Source organism: Rattus norvegicus, chromosome 4 (genome assembly GCF_021556685.1).
Source record: "Rattus norvegicus strain SHRSP/BbbUtx chromosome 4, alternate assembly SHRSP_T2T, whole genome shotgun sequence".
Classification (NCBI taxonomy): domain Eukaryota; kingdom Metazoa; phylum Chordata; class Mammalia; order Rodentia; family Muridae; genus Rattus; species Rattus norvegicus.
In genome coordinates, this window is record NC_141537.1 from 152,970,534 (window position 1) to 152,989,378 (window position 18,845).

An 18,845-nucleotide genomic window follows, 5' to 3' on the forward strand; every position below is an offset into this window, starting at 1 on the left:
TCCACAGAGTAGTCGCATCTGCAGGAATGGCGGTTTCCGGGAGCTAGAGGAAATGGGGAGGGAGATGTTTGGCAGACTGAGTTCTACAAGATAACACTGAGCAAGCAACCAAGATGAGAGAGAACAAAAACAGATCTGAAGCTAGCCCTGAAGCTGTACCCTCACACATGGGTATTTCTAATGCAAGAAAAGGGGATGGGGGGGTCTACATGTCCATCCTCTCCTCAGTCAGGAACTTGAGGACATAGATCCAGGCACGAGCGTCTCCCCTTCACATCCGGAAGTGACGCTGGCTCCCCAGCAAATTCCATCTAGGACAAATCCACCTGCCAGTGCTGCCACCCACACTGAACCACAAGCTCCCTCACACCCAAACGCACGCTCTTTTAATTGTGACCACACGGTGTGTTTGTTTGTGTTGGCCTTCTACTGCTGGCCATTTTCTCCAGCTACTGCTCTTCTGCATTCCCTTCTAATGCATTCTGGCCTGGATCCATGCTTTTTCCTCTGCCTACAATACTTTGGGCAAACATTGTTCACCATTCAGTCTAAGAAAAGTGTTTAGTGCCAATGTTCTCTCTCAGAAGCACAAGAAATTAGTCCCTCCCACATAAAGTTTTATTGATATTCTTGTGATTTTCTTTTACTGCACTTATAAATTTGTCTGTGCGTGCCTTGTGTTTTGTAAGAGACCTGTATTCCCTATACCTAGATCACAGAAAGGTCTCAGTAAATCTCCAGTGAAAGAAAAAAAATTGATATTGAACCTTTGTCAGTCTCTGTAGATCTGATTTGGCTCCATCAGTCCTCCAACGTGTCTGTAAAACTAATGATACACGCCACAACATAAGAACTCCGTGAAGAAGATGACATTGGGAAGCTTTATGAAATACACACCATTCTGAATAGTATTCAAGGAACTTACCACGTCTCAAAGTCACTTTCATAAGAACACTGCAAAGATGAAAGCTTTTGTCACCATTTTTAGCGATGGAATTAAGGTTTAAGATTACCATGAAGCATGAAGCAGTTTTCTATGCCATGGGGGTCTCAGCAGAAGCTGGCTCCCTTCCCTATAACTTCCCTCTAACCTCTAAGAAGCCCTGAGCCAAATGGAAAGGAAGGAAAGAGAACCTTGTATACAGGAGAGCAGGGAACAGAGATGCTGAATTCTCAACATTGTTCCCCAGGTTTCAGAGAAAAGCATCCCCCCAAGCCAACACGGGGTCACAACCACATGGACCAGTGATTCCCTAGTCAGTTCTTAGTTGACTTAGAGGAGATTGTCTTAGGCCAGTGTTGCTAATTGGGTTGTGACACTATCCACTGTTTCAGTGTGGTGGTCACAGAACACAGAGAGGAGAAGAAACGCAGGCTGAGAGCACTCATACTTGGAGACCTGGCTAACCGTTAGCTCGTGTTGGCCAACACAGCTCACCTCTAAGATGATTGCTGGCAGCAGTCATGTGGCAGAAATGAAGCGTATGGCCTGAGTAGCAACACCTCAAGTTAGTAGTGCACACATTTCTTTTTTTAAGATTTCTTTATTTATATAAATGAATATTCAATTTGCATGTATTCCTGCATGACAGAAGAGGGCATCAGATTCCAATACACATGGTTGTGAGCCACCATGTGGCAGCTGGGAGTTGAACTCAGGGCCTCTGGAAGAACAGCCAGTGCTGTTAACTGCTAATCTATCTCTCTAGCCCACGGAGCACGTAGTTTCTATTGGGCTCTAGGTTAAGCATTTCACAGCCATTAGTACATGTCTGTCTCTACGAAATAATCTCTCACATCATCTACCTACTGGAGGTGGACTCCTGCTTCTAACCAAATATGAAGATTAGGGGCTACCATCTTGTCTAGAACAAAAAAAGTAATGGGTCAAATATATTAAATAAGTAGTTTCAAGACAGTGATCCTTATACGTGTGGTAGCAAGTGACTTCTGTGGGGCCACTCCAGCCACAGAGAGTCCATACTTCTATGGTGCCTCTCCAGCCAAAATATGAACTGTTGAAGCTCCAGCATACATGTGAGAAGACATATGGCGTATGTGTTCACACACCACCAGGAGCAGCAGCTTGCCCTGTGTTGGTCAGTTATATATCAAGTAGACATAAGCCAGAGTTATCTGAGGAGAGGCAACCTCAGTTAAGAAAATGCCCCCACCAGACTGGTAACCTATCCTACAAGTAAATCTATAGGTCATTTTCTGAATAATGATTGATGTGAGAGGGTACAGCCCGCTGTGGGTAAGGCCATCCCTGGGAAGGTGATCCTGAGTGGTATAAGAAACAGACTAAGCAAGCCATAGAGAGCAAGTCAGTAAGCAGCACTCCTCCATACTTGGCCTCTGCTTCAGTTTCTGCCTCCAAATTCCTGTTCCAAGTTCTTGTCCTGAGTTCCTGTCCTGGCTTCGTTTAATGGTGCAGTGAAACCTGAGAGTTTAAGATAATGCAAACCCTTTCCTCTCAAGTTGCCTCTGGTCACCATGTTTTATCACAGCAATGGAAAATCTAACCAAGACAGCTCTGAATACAGACTGAACAGTCTCTCAGTTCTGGGTTCAGGAAAGTTGATAGAGCACTCATAGACTCCCTTCCATAGTGGTGGATTATATTAGCCCAACATTAAAACCAGCTCTGTCCCAATATTACAAATATTACAAAGCAAAGCATAAGAGAATCACACTGTTTCCAAGTGGTTTAATTGCTCCTTGAGCAAAGATTAAACAAACTGGGGGTGGGGGGGGGGGAGTTGCTAAGATAGCAACTTGTGTGCAATTCCCAAAACCCACAAGTTCTCCTCTGACCTCCACACTCACACCATGGCACACATACTCAAGCACACATACATAACTGTGATACATGTACATACATAAATGTGATAAAAAGTAAATAAGACAGGGTAAAGCTATAGTTCTGTGGGAGAGCACTAAGTTCAAATCTTAGGACCACTGAAAATTAAAAACATAGTAAAATAAGACTTACAAAAAAAATGACAGAAATGCAAAGACACATAGCATGAAGTAGAACGAAATTCACAGTGCCTGCCATCCAGTTGAAAATTACCAACAGAACAAAGAAGCACACAATAATGAAGAGAAAAATCAGCCAATCAGAATTGTGGTGGTTTGAATATGCTTGGCCCATGGAAAGTGGCACCACTGGAGGTGTGGTCTTGTTGGAGGAAGTAAGTCACTGTGAGGCTGGGTTTTGAGGTCCTATGCTCAAGTTCTGCCCAGTGTGGAAGAGTAAGACTCCTCCCGGCTTCCTGTGTGAGAGTGTCTCCTGGCTGCCTTTGGATCGAGATGTAGAACTCTTGGCTCCTCTAGCACCATGTCTGCCTGCCGACTGCCATGCCTCCCACCGTGGTGATAATGGACAGAGCATCTGAAACTATAAGCCATCTCCAACTAAATGTTCTTTTTTTTTATAAGCGTTGCCTTGATCATGTTGTCTCTTCACAGAGATAAAACCCGAACTAAGACAAGCATGGACCCAGAATTGACAAAAAACAAAGATGCTGTAAATTTTTATTGGTAAATTGCCATGTGTTATTTGAGCTCAGGAAGAAACCGATTCTAGATACAGGGCTGCAGCCCCTCCTCATTTCAGACCCAAGCATATCTGTCTCAAAGTCTCTTCCAAGGCCCCTTGTCTGGGATGCTGGCCCAACTCCTTGATACAGAAGACAAAAAATTTCCCAACAGTAGACACAGTATCCTTTAGAACAGCTAGAAGATGAACCATTTCCGACAGATGTTACTGGTGTTCATCCCGTGATATAAATGTATCTGGTGTTCATCCCGTGATATAAATGTATCTGGTGTTCATCCTGTGATATAAATGTATCTGGTGTTCATCCCGTGATATAAATGTATCAAGTAGAAAGAGATGCAGAAGATCAACCATGAGGAGCTCAGCCACAGACTGAGCTGTTTACCTCCAATTCCCCAGTTGGTTTCAGTTGGGCGCTGTGAGTGCCCAATTGGAATATGATATCTCTATATATCCCTCTTTGTTCTTTGTTCTTTGTTCTTTGCCTCAAACTTCATCACAGGAGACGCCTGTTCTGCTTGGCACTCTCTCTGTTGAGAGCTAGCTGCCCTAAAAGAGCTTCCCAATTGGTTTGCTGGACATTTTGATTGCTTGATTTGGTGGTGTTTTTTTTTTTTTCCCATGGGCTTCTGCAGCTTTTATTTTTGCAAGTAAACCACTGGGGGGAGTCTTGATGGTGTGGGCACCCTAGAGATTACGCTGGAGTTCAGAGGGCTCCAGACACTAGCTGGAAAGTCAGGTGACAGAAACAATGATTCAGACCGATCACATGATTACAAAGCTGGGGGCTCCAGCAGGGCTCCAGGTGGTCGGGGTGGACGTCTAAGGAAGCAGTGACATGGGAGGGGCAAGCACTGGGCCAGCCTTGAGCCGCCTGGATGACATCAGAGACAGAGGATCTGGTAGCTCCAGGGATCTCCGGTCCATGCCTTACTTGGCCAGGGGGTTCCTGAAGGACCTGCCGGCAAACTTGGCTTTGCTGCCCAGCTCCTCCTCGATTCTAAGGATCTGATTGTACTTGGCCAGGCGCTCAGATCGGCAGGGGGCACCAGTCTTGATCTGCCCAGTGCAGAGCCCCACCACCAGGTCGGCAATGAAAGTGTCCTCAGTCTCCCCAGATCGATGGGACACCATGACACCCCAGCCATTGGACTGGGCCAGCTTACACGCCTGCAGAGACTCGGTCACAGAGCCAATCTGGTTCACTTTGAGCAGGAGGCAGTTGCAGGACTTCTCGCCTGCAGCCTTGGCGATCCGCTTAGGGCTGGTCACTGTGAGGTCATCCCCCACCACCTGGATGCCTGCAGTAGCTGTGAGCTTCTGTCAGGCATCCCAGTCGTCCTGGTCAAAGGGATCTTCAATGGACACCACTGGGTAGTCCTTGATGAAGGACTTGTACAGGTCGGCCAGCTGGTCGGGTGTGATGTACCAGCTGGCATCATCTGGAGACTTGAAGTCCAGGTCATACTTGCCAGCCCTGTAGAACTCGGAGGCAGCCACATCCATGCCGATGACAACCTGGTCAGTGGAGCCGGCCTTTGCAATGGCAGACTTGAGCAGCTCCAGTGCGTCTTTGTTCTCCAGATTGTTAGGTGCGAATCCACCCTCGTCACCCACATTGGTGGCGTCTTTCCCGTACTTCTCCTTGATGACGTTCTTCAGGTTGTGGTAAACCTCTGCTCCAATGCGCATGGCTTCCCGGAAAGAGGATGCCCCCACAGGCAGGATCATGAACTCTTGCATGGCCAGCTTGTGGCCAGCATGAGAACCGCCGTTGATCACATTGAAAGCTGGGACCGGCAGGATGACTTCAGGGTTGCCGGCCAAGTCGGCAATGTGACGGTAAAGGGGCACCCCCTTCTCCACGGCACCAGCCTTGCAGACAGCCAGGGACACTCCCAGGATGGCATTTGCACCAAACTTAGATTTATTCTCTGTGCCGTCCACCTCGATCATCAGCTGGTCAATCTTCTCCTGCTCCACAACATTCAGTTTCTTGCTAACCAGAGCAGGTGCAATAGTTTTATTGATGTGCTCAACAGCCTTTGAGACACCCTTCCCCATGAAGCGGGTCTTATCATTGTCTCGGAGTTCTAGGGCCTCGTAGATGCCAGTGGACGCACCGCTGGGCACTGCAGCACGGAAGAGACCTTTTGCAGTGTAGAGATCCACCTCAACGGTGGGATTCCTGCGGGAGTCAAAGATCTCTCTGGCATGGATCTTGAGAATGGACATGGTGAAGTTCTGGCAGTAGGATCGCTGCGGAGGAAGGAAAGAGGGTCCTGGAGACACCGAAGGGAGTCTTAAGGACAAACGTGAGCGCGACTCGGTACCGGAGCAGCACTCTTGGTGGTGTTTTGATAGCAATCTGTTGCATGTAGGTTGGGGGGAGTCGTTGTTTTGGTTTGGTTTGGTTTGGTTTGGGGGGTTAGGTTGTTTGTTTGTTTGTTGGCCCTACCCACCTTTGCTCCAGGATCAGCTGCACTACCCCACCCCCACCCAGCTTCCCTTGAATCCTTGGATAAAAGACACACACACACACACACACACACACACACACACACACAGAGTTGTTCATTTTCAACTTGCCTTCTTGGCACATTTGCTGGGCACTACTCTCTCCCACCGGGAAAAGCATGTCCTTATCAATTCCCTTAGCTGCGTTCCTCCCACTTCAGTGACTTGTCCTATCCAGCCCCTGCCAAACGTCTCTGGCCACCTGCCTGTAGTAGTAGCCACAGGCCCAAGCAATTCCTAAACCTCACATAGCTGCTGCGTTCTTCTCCCTCCAAGGCATGGCAAAAATTCTGTTCTCCTCCTCTCATCTCCCTGCCTCCTCCAAGGACCCCAAAATCTTGACTGAACTTTCCACCCAGCAATTGGACAATGGCTTTCTTTACTGACAGATGAAGAACCAATAGAGAAATAAGACCTTAGCATCAGGTCTCCCCCCTATATCTATCTGTCTGTCTGACTGTCTACCTGATACCTGCTACTTATTCTTTTACTTTGGCTTTATGTATACTTAATAAACTCATTCAAAATCAAAATTATGGCTCTCATAGCTCACTTTCCAAACCATTCCAAACAGACACTAACACTACAACTACATTATACATTTTCAAAAGTCACATGGAGAAATGGTTTCACAGTTCCTGAGCTCAAAGTTTGTTGAGCTTCTTCAATATATAGATTTATAGTTTTGCTCAAGTTGGGAAATTTCAGTCAATTATTTTCAAAATATTGTATTGCCCCATTCTTTGTCCCATATGTATATTTTCTTTTTCTTGTATTTGGATTATCTCTATATATCCATTGTCACCAATCTTTTCATAGGCAGCATCCTGCCTGCTGCTAATCACGCCCAGTGTACTTTACACATCATCATCTCATCTCTGTGCATCCAACCTTTCTCTCTGGAACTAATCTCCCTGCACTTTGTCAGCCATGAAAGGAATTCAGGAGGTAGAAAGAAACTGACATCACACAGAGATCTGGCTCCTCTCAAACGGATGAAGAGGATCCAAAAATCATAGTCGTATATAAGATTTTATTAGTATTAATAAACAGTGACAAGGTAGTGTGGTGCTTACAGCACAGATAGCCTAAAATGCGTGACAGGAGAGCAAGGGGCCAGCAGGGCAGCTGGTCCACTATCCTAACAGTCTGATGCTAGTGTGAAGGGGCCCAGAGCACTCCGGGGAGACTTGCTGGCCTGTTCATTCGTTCAGCAAATATCAAATAAGCATCATCTGGGTGTCAGGAACAGTTCTAAATGCTTAATCACACCAGCAAACAACAAAGACTGCCATGCACAGCACAGTTAGCAGTGCCCTGCACGCATAGTGGTTCTGGGAGATTTCGAGGCAGCTAAGAGAACTCCTAAGAACCCTCCCATTGAAGAACCTCAGTCTACCACATGACTTGGGGGTAAGTGTGCTCCATGACATCAGCAGGACAGAACCACTCCATGGCACCTTTCTCTGAGTGTTTGACTTTTGTTAACGGATGTGTGAACCGACAGTTCCACAGGTACCAGAGAATTCAGTAAATCACGAACAGTGAGTGAGCACCGAGTTAGAAAGCGGTGAGCACAGTGGGGGAAGGAAACTGTGGAGAGAGACTGACTTGAACACACTGCTTAAGGCAGCCTTGCAACGCCAGTGGCAAGCAGACCTCCCTGCTGAACAACCTGGCCAGCCCTCAACTCACACTGCTCACAAAGAACTCGAATACCGAAGAGCCCCTACAGTTCAATACAGAGGGGGGAAATCCAAAATGTTTTACGTGTATAGGTGTTTCGCCAGCATCTATGCCTGTGCACCAGGAGACCAAAAGAGGGCTACAGATCTCCTGGAACTGGAGATGGTTGTGAGCCACCATGTGGGTGCTGGAAATCAAATCTAGGTCCTCTGGAAAGGCAGCCAGTGATCTTCATCACTGAGCCATCTCGCTAGCATCCAAACTCCAATTTTAAAATGAGCAAGTTACTTGAACAGATATTTCACCAGAAACAATCATAGCGTAGCAGACGTGATGCAGTCCCCACAGCTTTAATCAGTGGTGATGAGCACAGGGAACCCACAGCGGGATGATGCTACACAGGAGCGGAGATGGCCTCAACTGCAGATGAACACCAGAAGCCCCTGGCAAGCACCTGGACCTCTCACACGGTGCTGGCTGGGATGAAAACAGCTGGCCACTCTGGAGATCAATTTGAAGGTTCCTTAAATAGTAAACCTAGGCCTGCCCTATGGCCCACTGCAAAGGAAACTGATGCCACCACACATGGCGTGTCTCTGCTTTCCAGGCGAAGCCCTAATCTTGGTGTGGCAGACTGATCGTGCTAAAAGGCAAGATTTCTCCCAGTTCTCACACCATTCAACCTCACAGGGGTGAACCATCAGTCATCCTCCAACTTCTGTTTTTCTCCTCTCCAAAGCACTGATGTCCCCAGCAGCAGTCACCTGATTCCAAAGGCCTCATATGACCATCTCTGGCCCTAGGAGCCTGCACCTGCCAGCATGCTCCTCCCAGCACACCTGCCAGCACACCTACTAGGACACCTGCCAGCACACCTGCCAGCACACCTGCCAGCACACCTGCCAGCATGCTCCTCCCAGCACACCTGCCAGCACACCTGCCAGCATGCCTCCTCCCAGCACACTATGCCATCACTTTTCAAGGCTCAGTTTCACACCAAATCTGTCAATGCCCACCTGCCTAGTGATGTGGCCTTCATCACTCATCCGAATGGCCCATCTTTAATATCCAGCTTTAGGTCATGTATCCAGGAACCTTGCTGGGTACTAAGTATCATGACACCTTTTCTGGTGGGATTCGCAGAACTCTCTGAGATCTGTGTAGAGACAGGGTCTCAGGAATGGCAGGTGGCAGTCACACTTCCGAGGAACAGAAGTTGGACCGCAGGTTGAGTGGCTCTTCACAGGCCATAAAACAGCCCATGACTTTGATCAAAAGGAATTAGCTATTAAGTACTTCTGTGTATGTCAGACCTTGTTCCAAGTATTATGTATTTATATGTATGTGCATATATATGCAAATATATGTGTGTGTATGTATGTAGGTATGTATGTATATAACACTGTGCTCATATAACCCTAGGGATAACTGTCTAAGAAAGCATCTCAGTTATACCATTGCAGATAAGTATGCAGAATATTGGGGTGAGATTAACCTACCCAGCATTATAGAGGTTGCAATACAACCCCACTTCATTGTCCTTCCCATGGGTTTTTCTTGAAGACCAGTTTTTTACTACCTTCTAACTATGACCTTTCTATTTGTATAATAAAAAGGTTACTGCTCTGAGCGCATGACTACCACTGGTTTCAGTGTGAACCTGTCTCACAGATCACAGCACCAGCAGCGTGACCTGCAGTGACCAGGGTTATCAAACCTAGGTCTCTGGGACTATACAATGTGGGCCAGCAAGGGGCACCATCTCTGCAAGAGGATTGGTAGACATAGCTGATTCTATGGGGTCTGCTCGGAATGGAGAAAGACCCACACAAACAGGAAGGGAGCAGCTGTTTACATGTTCTCCTTATGACTGTGCTTGTCCCCTGCATTCACAGTCCTGTCTCCTGTGTCCCTCACACAGATCATGGTCTCAAATACCAAGCCTAAAGACCCAACAGCCTGGCAAATTTCTCCATATGGGACGTATGTGTCCAAAAAGATATATGAATGACTCCCAGAAATGAACTTACTATGATTTTTTCTTCCCCCAACCTCCCTGGTCTGTTTCCAGTACTACCAGTAGCACCATTGTCTTCCCACCCAAGGGAGAGCATGGGATGGCCCAGTGTGTCATTCCTCTGCCATCGTTCCTTCTGCGGGTGATAACCCCACTGACATCCCACTCGGCAACGGCAGGATCACTCAGGACAGGCTCTCCAGCCATCCCACATCCTGTGCTTCTAGTCACCAAATCTTCCAACTCCAACGAGGTCTACACCTTAGTAGGAGTAGTAGTAGTAGGAGGAGGAGTAGGAGTAGGAGTAGTAGTAGTAGTAACAACAACAACAACAACAAACTGCCAGGATGAACTCAATCAAGTCAGTTCTCAGGTGATTTTGGTCATCAGCAGGGGCTGGGGATGCTGGCAAAGGGACAGCAGTCATAATCCAGACACGCTGACCAGCCACATGTGCCCTCAGACTCAGAACTTGGTACCAGTGGCATCAGTTGGCACCACTACCAAACCTTTGCATGGGACCGGGCTGCCAGGCAAGCTGACTCCCTATCTGTTTTGTGACCTTGAGGAGTACCGTGTCATGTCAGAATTAAAATAAACAAAGTTAAAGTCAAAGAACTAAGTTCGCCTGCTGCCTCCCGCACTCACTGTCTGCATAAACTTGGAAAGCCACCCTTGAGCCCCATGATCCCGCGTTTATTTTCTTCACTAAGGAAATGTTTGCTGGGGCTTGGGAGATGGCTCTGTAATAAAGTGCCTGCTGTACAAGCAGAAGGACCTGGGTTCAGATCCCGAGACCCCACAGAAAAGCCAGAGCGGATGGCCCACACATGCAACCCTAAGGGACAGGTGAAACAGGGGGATCCCTGAAGCCTGATGGACAAACAGACTATCCATTCTATAGGCTCTGGATGAGCAAGTCTCCAGTAAGAGGCTGTCTCTGAAAATAAAGGCTGGCAAAATGACTCAGTGGGGACAGCACTGATCATCAAGCCTGTGGCCTGAGTCCAGCCCTCAGAACCCACTGTGAAAGTAGGGAACAACTGAATCTTGAGAGTTGTCTCTGAGTTCCACATGTACATGCTCCTGTGCAGGCAAAGAAGCACATACACATGCACAGGCACGCACACACACATGCACACACATGCACACACATGCACACATACCCATACACACACACATGCACACATACACACACACGCACATACACACACATACACATACATACATGCATACACACACATGCACACATGCACACACACATACACACACACATGCATACACATACACACGCACACACGTGCGTGCTTGCATACAGACACACACACATATACACACACACAGACATACATACGTCACAATAATATAAATAAATATTTAAAATTAAACAACGTGGACCTATAAAGACACCTGATATTGACCTTTGGCCTGTGAGTGCATAGTCTCATATTTGCACTTGCACACACATGCACACAGACTACACACACATAAACAGTAAAATTCATGAAATAAATTTTGAAAAATAATGAAAAAAAGAAATACAGAGGACTAGAGACATGACTCTGTGGTTAAGAGCACTGGATGTTCCCCCAAAGGAACAGGATTCAATTCCTGGCACCCACATGGTTGCTCACAACTGCAAACATCTAGTCACAAGAGAACTGAGCCCTCTTTTGGCCTCCATAGGCACCAGGAACACACATGGTGTGACATACTTTTAGGTAAGATACTTATACACACAAAATAAAATGAAAAACAATAAAATAAAAAAGGGATTTGATGATTGGTTGATTGATCAATCAATTTGAATGCCCTTTATTGGTGAGTTCTTTTGCCAATCCCAGGGTAACAGCAGTAGACAAGGTAGGTGTGGTCCTGCTCTTAGGGAAGACACAACGGTGCTGTCACCCTTCCATATCACAGGTTCTGCCTCAGAATGGGAACTGTCCAGACCAAAAGTCTAAAAATATACTGGCTCCCCCCCCCTTTGGTCTTTGACGGTACTACTTAAAAAGTCACTATTGTGCTGAGACGTGCTAGATGACAAGAAGCCAAGAGAGCCAGCCGTGAGGGGAGCCTGCTCTAGACTTCAGAACACACAGGAGTTATGAGCCCATGAATATTAATCACATCTTTTATGTTCTGTGTTCTGAAGCTTTGCCATCTGGAGTCCTGCTGACCCCAGAGGACTGCCCATCCCAGGGTTAGCCAGGTCCTGTGGATATCAAACATATGAGGTGTGTGTGGTCTTCATGTGCAAGCCAACCAGTGCAGAAGCCATGCCCACAACCATCCATATCGGGCTCTTCTAGTTCACTGAACCCTTGCAGGTTTCCAGGAGGGGTCGTTTCCAAGTCACTTAGATCTTTCGTTTTCTTAACAATCCACGTGTCTTTCTTATCCCTCGTTGTTTGTTGTTCTGTGCTAGAACTTCTAGCACAGAGTTGAATCATGACCAAAACACATGTCCTTCCCTCTAGAGGAGACTCTGGAGAGTGCTCTTGCTTGTCCCGGCTCACTGATACTCTTCCTCTCTCTGCCAAACCAAGGATGTTTCTCTTCTGTTTCTGCTCTCCTGATAGTTTTGTTGTGAAGCAACACTAGATCTGTGCATGGTTTTCTTTCTGTTTCGCTTGATGTAGCGATGCAATTTTTCAACCTTAGCATGTTAGCAAGTGTAGAGAGAATATCTTAGGTCTGCAGGGATGTGGTACCTGTCGATAATAAATCTGATGGCCTATGGCTTAGGCAGGAAATAGAATGAGGAACATCTGGAAGGCAGAAAGGATTGTGGGACAGAGCGAGGCATGGGAGATACGGCCAGGGAGTGTGAGGAGAGGGATGAATGGCACCTGAGCACAGGTAACTAACCACATGGCAGAATGCAGGTTAAAATAAGTGGGTTAAGTTATGATCTAGTCAAAGAAGAGCCTAGCTATGTGTAGCTAAGAGCCAAGGTATTTGTAGATATACTTTGAGTCTGAGTCTTATTTCTGGGAGCATGGGGCTGGGAGGAAGCACCAGGCATAACTTCTACAACCAAGAAAATGACATAAATTGGTTTTGAATGCTAAACTAGGATTGTACCCACAAAAGGGGGAGGCAGGAGAGCTGGAATCATACCCAGCATAGTATATCCGCCACATACCTGACATGCTCTACAAAAGGCAGCATACGAGGGGAAGGATTTGTTTTGGCTCCCAGCTGGAGGAGATGACAGCTCATCATGGCCTGGAGTATAAGACATCACATTACACGTCAGCTAAGATTCTGAGAGCAGACAGGAAGGGGATCCGGGCTACAGAAAAACTCCAAGTCCATCCCTAGTTACCCACTTCTGCCAGGAAGGCCCCACCTCCTAAAGGCTTTACAGCGTTCCCAAACATCACTACCATCTGGAGACCCAGATTCGGATCCACAGGCCTTCAACTTTCACATTCAAACCACGATAAATAGTTTCTTGCTTTTGCAACTGCTGAGGTCATTTTATACCACGTCTGGTCTGGGTATCAGGCCAGCGTGGGTTTGTGCCACCAGCTTCACAAAGACACTGCCAAGTGTTGCTTACATTTCCTGGGAGTGACTGTGTAGAATTAATATTGAGGCCATCAGATTTATTATTGACAGGTACCATTCTTAAATTTTTCGAAGACGTACCCAACCAAACTCCTGGCTTGGGGGTTTCTTTGAAGAGTGGTTTAATTACAAGTTCAATTTTCTTTTGAGTTACAGGGCCAACCAAATTATCTATTTCATGTATAATGACATGTAGAAGTTTTGATTTTAAAGAATTTATCAAACTTATGTGTGTAGAGAGGTTTGGATCATATCGGGGTCTGCAGGTCTAGTGGGATGAATATACCAGCTTCACTCCTGATATTGGTAATAATTGTATCCATTAATTTTTTCTGTCCTATTAGAATTCCAATTAACTTTACTAACATCAAAGATCTAGATTATTTGGTTGGCTGGTAGGTAGGTTGGTTGGTTCAGTCTGATCTGTTTTGTTTTACTTTTGTTTTGTTTTTTAAGACAAGGTTTCTCTGTAGCCCTGGCTATCCTGGAATTCACTTTGTAGACCAGGCTGGCTTCAAACTCACAGAGATCCTCCTGCCTCTGCCTTCCAAGTGCTGGGATCAAAGGCACCACCATGCAGTGAAGACATAGTTTCTTTCACAGACTGTTTTTACTGGTTTTGTTTCTGGCTGCTTGCCTTACTTCCTTACTTCAGCTTGCTTTCAGAAGCTGCCCAAGTTCCCAGCCAAAGGCTTTGGTTACTGGTGTCTGACTCCCCGCTTCTCGCCTATGCATGGGAAGGTGTGAAGACCCCATCACTGCTGTGTGTTAGTGAGTGTTCCCACAAATTCTAATGTACTGTATTTTCACTTCATCCAGTGTTGGCCTGAGCCCCTTTGAGAGTCCTCATTGACCCATACGTTCTTCCAAGTATGTGTGTGAGCTCCCTCGTGTTTGAAATCTTCTTCCTGCAGCTTTTCTGAATGGATTTCTGGTTTGATTCTGATATAACAGGAAGTAGGACATATTAATTTAATTCCTTTAAATTTGTCGAGGTAACTTGGTGGCTTGGGTTAGGGCCTATCTAGGTACATAATTGTGGGGCCTGTGTTTGCAGGTGTAGCATTTTCTGTAATTGTGCTCGGTGCAATTGACTGATGGCCTTATTCCTTTACAAGCATGCTGGTTCTTTATCTGTTAAGAGGGGAGCCCCAAGCCAAGAGGTGATGGCGGCGCATGCCTTTGATACCAGCAGCAGATCTCTGAGGCCGAGGTCTACAGAGTGAGCTCTAGGACAGCCAGGCTACACAGAAAGATGCTGTCTCCCGTGAAGGGCTGGTGGTGAGGGGTGGGGCCAGTTGAGTTTGATGATGTCATCACTAGCAGTACTTGGGTTTGATGATGTCATCACTAGCAGTACTTGGGTTTGATGATGTCATCACTAGTGTGTCAGGGCTTCCAGCTGCTGTCCCACTCACTGCTGTCTGCTTTTCCTTCCACTCTGCTCTCTTTAGGATTGCTGTGAGTTACTTGAACTTTCTTGTTCTGCATAGCTCCCTACTGATCTGAATATCTGCCTGTATAGCCTGTCTACAGAGGGCTGTCCTTGCATGATATTGCAGACATAATGTACCACAGCCCTTGACGCCATGAGTTTACCAATCCAAGTGAAGTGTAAGCAATCTTCCCTGGCAAGGCATTTGTCAACAAAAGTTGCCTCAAGACACTACAGCCAGCCCAGGTGGAAGCATGAAGCTCACCAGAAACCTGGCTCAGATGCGGAGACAGATGGCTCCACACACCCTCTGACGCAAAATGCAAAAACACACAGCGCACTCTCCAAGAACACCTCACAGCAGCCAAAAGTGGCTTAGAAAAGCTGGAAAAAGAATGGTCAGGTAAGTAAGACTTCCTTCCTGGAGCTTGACCTCCAGCCTTTAAGGGTCCACCACCAGGAGAATGCAGGCTTCCTCGCCGCTTCCCCAGAAGTGGGAGGGGGAGAAAAGAACAGCTGGATTTGACTGTTATGTCATGATTTCCTGTATATGTAAGGCTTCTTTTATATGTTAAATAGATGCTTTCCCATGAACCGCTTTAACTCTCGTTTCCTAAATGTTGCCTTAGCAGATGTGGGTGGATTATAACCAGCATTTTTAACAGATTTATTTTTATGTGCATTGGTGGTTTTCCTGCATGCACATCTGTGTGAGGGTGATGGATCCCCTGGAACTGGAGTTCAGTCAATTGTGAGCTGCCATGTAGGTGCTGGGAATTGAAGCCGAGTCCTCTGGAAGAGCGGCCAGTGCCCTAAACCACTGAGCCATCACCCCAGCCCCTATAACCAACATTGTAATGTAAGAATTTAGTTCAGACTAATGCCAACTTAATTTTAGTACTACATAGAAATCAGCTTCCTTGCTGCTTCACTGTTTCCATCTCCTTTTGGGCGTCTTTGTTGTCATGGAAATGACCTACTTCTATAGTTACTGCTTTCCACTGTCTTCTAAATGAGAACAACAGGAGAAACACAACACGTGGGCCTTTTTATTTACATTTCTCTCTGTACATTTATGTGTGTCTGTGTGCTTGTGTTTTGTATGTGCACTAGTGTGTTGTTTTTCATATGTTTGTGTACATATGTTTGTGTGTTTTGTTATGTTGTTTATATAATGTTTTGTTTTCTTTGTGAGGCTGTGAGAAACTCTTCATTTTCTGTGACAAACAGGCTTCCGTGTATGGTACCTCATTCACATGTGTCCGGAGTCTTGCAATCTGTCCTCCAAATGGGCCAGGAGTGTTGGATCTAGAGGCTATCACACAGAAGCCACGACACACCCTTGACAAATGGGCAAGCCTCCTCTACCTAGAAATTGGTGTTCTGTGAGCACACAGCTCAGAAGGGATTCAAACAGAGCAGGGCAAGTAAGTGCCCAGAGATCCAGGCCAGGACACAGAAGAGACAGAGGGCGACAGAAGCAAAAGCCAGGCTACACCCAAGGTGTTCTTTATCTCCCTGAGAAGTTAAGCTGCCACCTACAGGTCTTTCCTTCCATCCCAAAGACTCCCTTTCCTGATAAGTCCCAGCAGCTTCTGTTTATCCAGAGCTGTCCTAACCCTACTTCCATTTTTATTTTTTAAAAAATGTAGTGGTCAATTTTTTTTCATGTATTTATTTATTTATTTATTCACTTTGCATCCTGGTAGCAGTCCCCCTCCCTCCTCTCCTCTCAATCCCACCCTCACAAATCCTTCCCCCCACTACCCTCCTTCTCCTCAGAGAAAGAAAAGCCCCCCTCAGGTACCCACCCTGCCCTGGGACATCAAGTCACAGCGTAGTTATCATGTGGACCTCTCACCTCCATTTGTAAGTGCAGATTTTCCCAACAGGAAATGTTCGCTTGGGGCTTTTTTTCCTTCTACAACCTGAACATGTCATCTCACAGTCTCTGCCCCATCTGATAAGACAGACAGCAGCCGTTAGCCAGACTCTGCAGGTACAGGATCAGCCACTTCCTAATGCTGCCCTTAAATTGTCTTTGGTTTGGCAGTGTGCGTGTGTGTGTGTGGTTTGTGTGCGGGGAGGGGGAGGGTCTTCTGCAGTTGTGATACAAAGTCTCTTGCGTTGCTTTAATATGAACAAATATCTTTCATCAAACTTGGGACATTTTCAGGCAGTATTACGATTATTCTTTCGGTCCTTTCCCTGCTCTCCTCCCAGGACTCCCTTTATGCATATTTTGAAGGCTTGGTGACATCTCTTGGGTTTTTGAGTTCAGTTCATATTTATTTCTTATTTCTTTCTCCACCCCTTAGAGGACACATTCTCAGGGGACATCTGCCTGTCACGCCCTGGGTCAGCTACTGAGCCTCTCCTGTGGACTTTTGATTTCATTTTGTCACTCTCAACTCAAGGACTCCTATGGGCTGCTTTCTACTGTGACACTCTATCTCGTGAGACACATTCCCATGCTCTCCCCTTAGATGTCCTGTGTGGTCTCCTTAGTTTTATGAACATATTTGACATAGCTGCCTTAAGTCTTAGTCATAGGTACAATTATGGCCCTCCCCCAGAACAGTTTTCATGGCGGGGGAGAGGGCTTACTACAAAAATGATAATCTGCTGTTTCTTCATGATGAAGCTGGCTATTTGAAACAATACAGTCCGTAGCTCTGAAAAGAAACCTTGTTGTATTATTTGTTGAAGACGGTGCTACTGTTTGCTCTTTTGGTGACTTTTCTGAGCTCTGTCTGTGACCACAGAACACTGTCTGGTGAGCTGGGTGAGCAACCAATGCCCCTCCACCAACGTCCTTCACCGCCTGGAACACCAAGGCTGTCAGTCTTGGCTCCGTGTGCATCTCAAAGGCAGCCTTCAAATCTCAGCCGAGTGATTGACAGCTTTGCCATAGCCTTCCCTTTTGGGTCCCCAGAACCTCAAGATCAACCAGAAGCAAAGGATTAGGAATTCCCCAGGTCTGTCTAAAAGATGCACACATCTTTGAGCATGTGCACAGTCTTGTATGTGCAAGTAGGTTCCACAGAATGTGCCAGAGCCTTATAAAGGCCCCTGTGTACACCTCAGTCTTCATTTTCCTTTTCAGTTCTTTTCTCAGCTTGTTCCCCTCACCTGTCACCAGGAAGTGGAACCAGCGCAGGAGAAAGAAGTTTGTTTCAGTCAACAAAGATGAAAAAGGTTTGGAGATCTAAAGACCACGTTGACATCAGACATGGAAAGGCAGAGTTTGGAGTTTGCCCAGCTGGTTTCCTGTCTTGCTTTGGGGATTACATTTAGGTGGTTGAATGATTCTCAGAAAAGACTTTGAACTTGGGCTTTTAATATTGTTAAGACTACAGAGAAATGGATACAGAAAATGTGGTACATTTACACAATGGAGTACTACTCAGCTATTAAAAACAATGACTTCATGAAATTCTTAGGCAAATGGATAGAACTAGAAAATATCATTCTGAGTGATATTTTCTATCACATGATATGCACTCACTGATAAGTGGATATTAGCCCAAAAGCTCAAATTACCCAATACAATCCACAAACCACATGAAGCTCAAGAAGAAGGATGACTAAAATGTGGATGCCTCAGTCCTTCTTAGAAGGGGGAACAAAAGTGAAGAAAATATGTCTAATAAAATTTTAAAAAAAAAGAAGGGGGAACAAAATACTCATGGAAGGAAATAAAGAGACAAAGAGTGGAGCAGAGACTGAAGAAAAGGCCATCCAGACACTGCCTGGGGATCCATTCCACATGTGGCCACTAAACCAGTCACTATTGCTGATGCCAAGAAGTGCTTGCCGACAGGAGCCTGATACAGATGTCTCCTGAGAGGCTCTGCCAGACCTTACTGATACCGACTAAGATGCTTGCAGCCAATCATTAGACTGAGTATAGGGGCCCCTATTGGAGGACTTAGAGAAAGGAGTGAAGGAGCTAAAGGGGTTTGCAACTCCATAGGAAGAACAACAATATCAATCAACCAGACCCACCAGAGCACCCAGGGATTAAACCTCCAACCTAAGAGTGCACA

The 18,845-nt window shown here is 46.2% G+C and overlaps 1 pseudogene across 1 annotated transcript; it reads right to left on the reverse strand.

The window, feature by feature from the left end:
• Nucleotides 1–4,365: 4,365 nt before the first annotated feature.
• Nucleotides 4,366–5,904, reverse strand: Eno1-ps20 (enolase 1, pseudogene 20; annotated as a pseudogene). The gene has a single exon (XR_015686130.1). The product of XR_015686130.1 is annotated as an enolase 1, pseudogene 20 (transcript).
• Nucleotides 5,905–18,845: the final 12,941 nt, after the last annotated feature.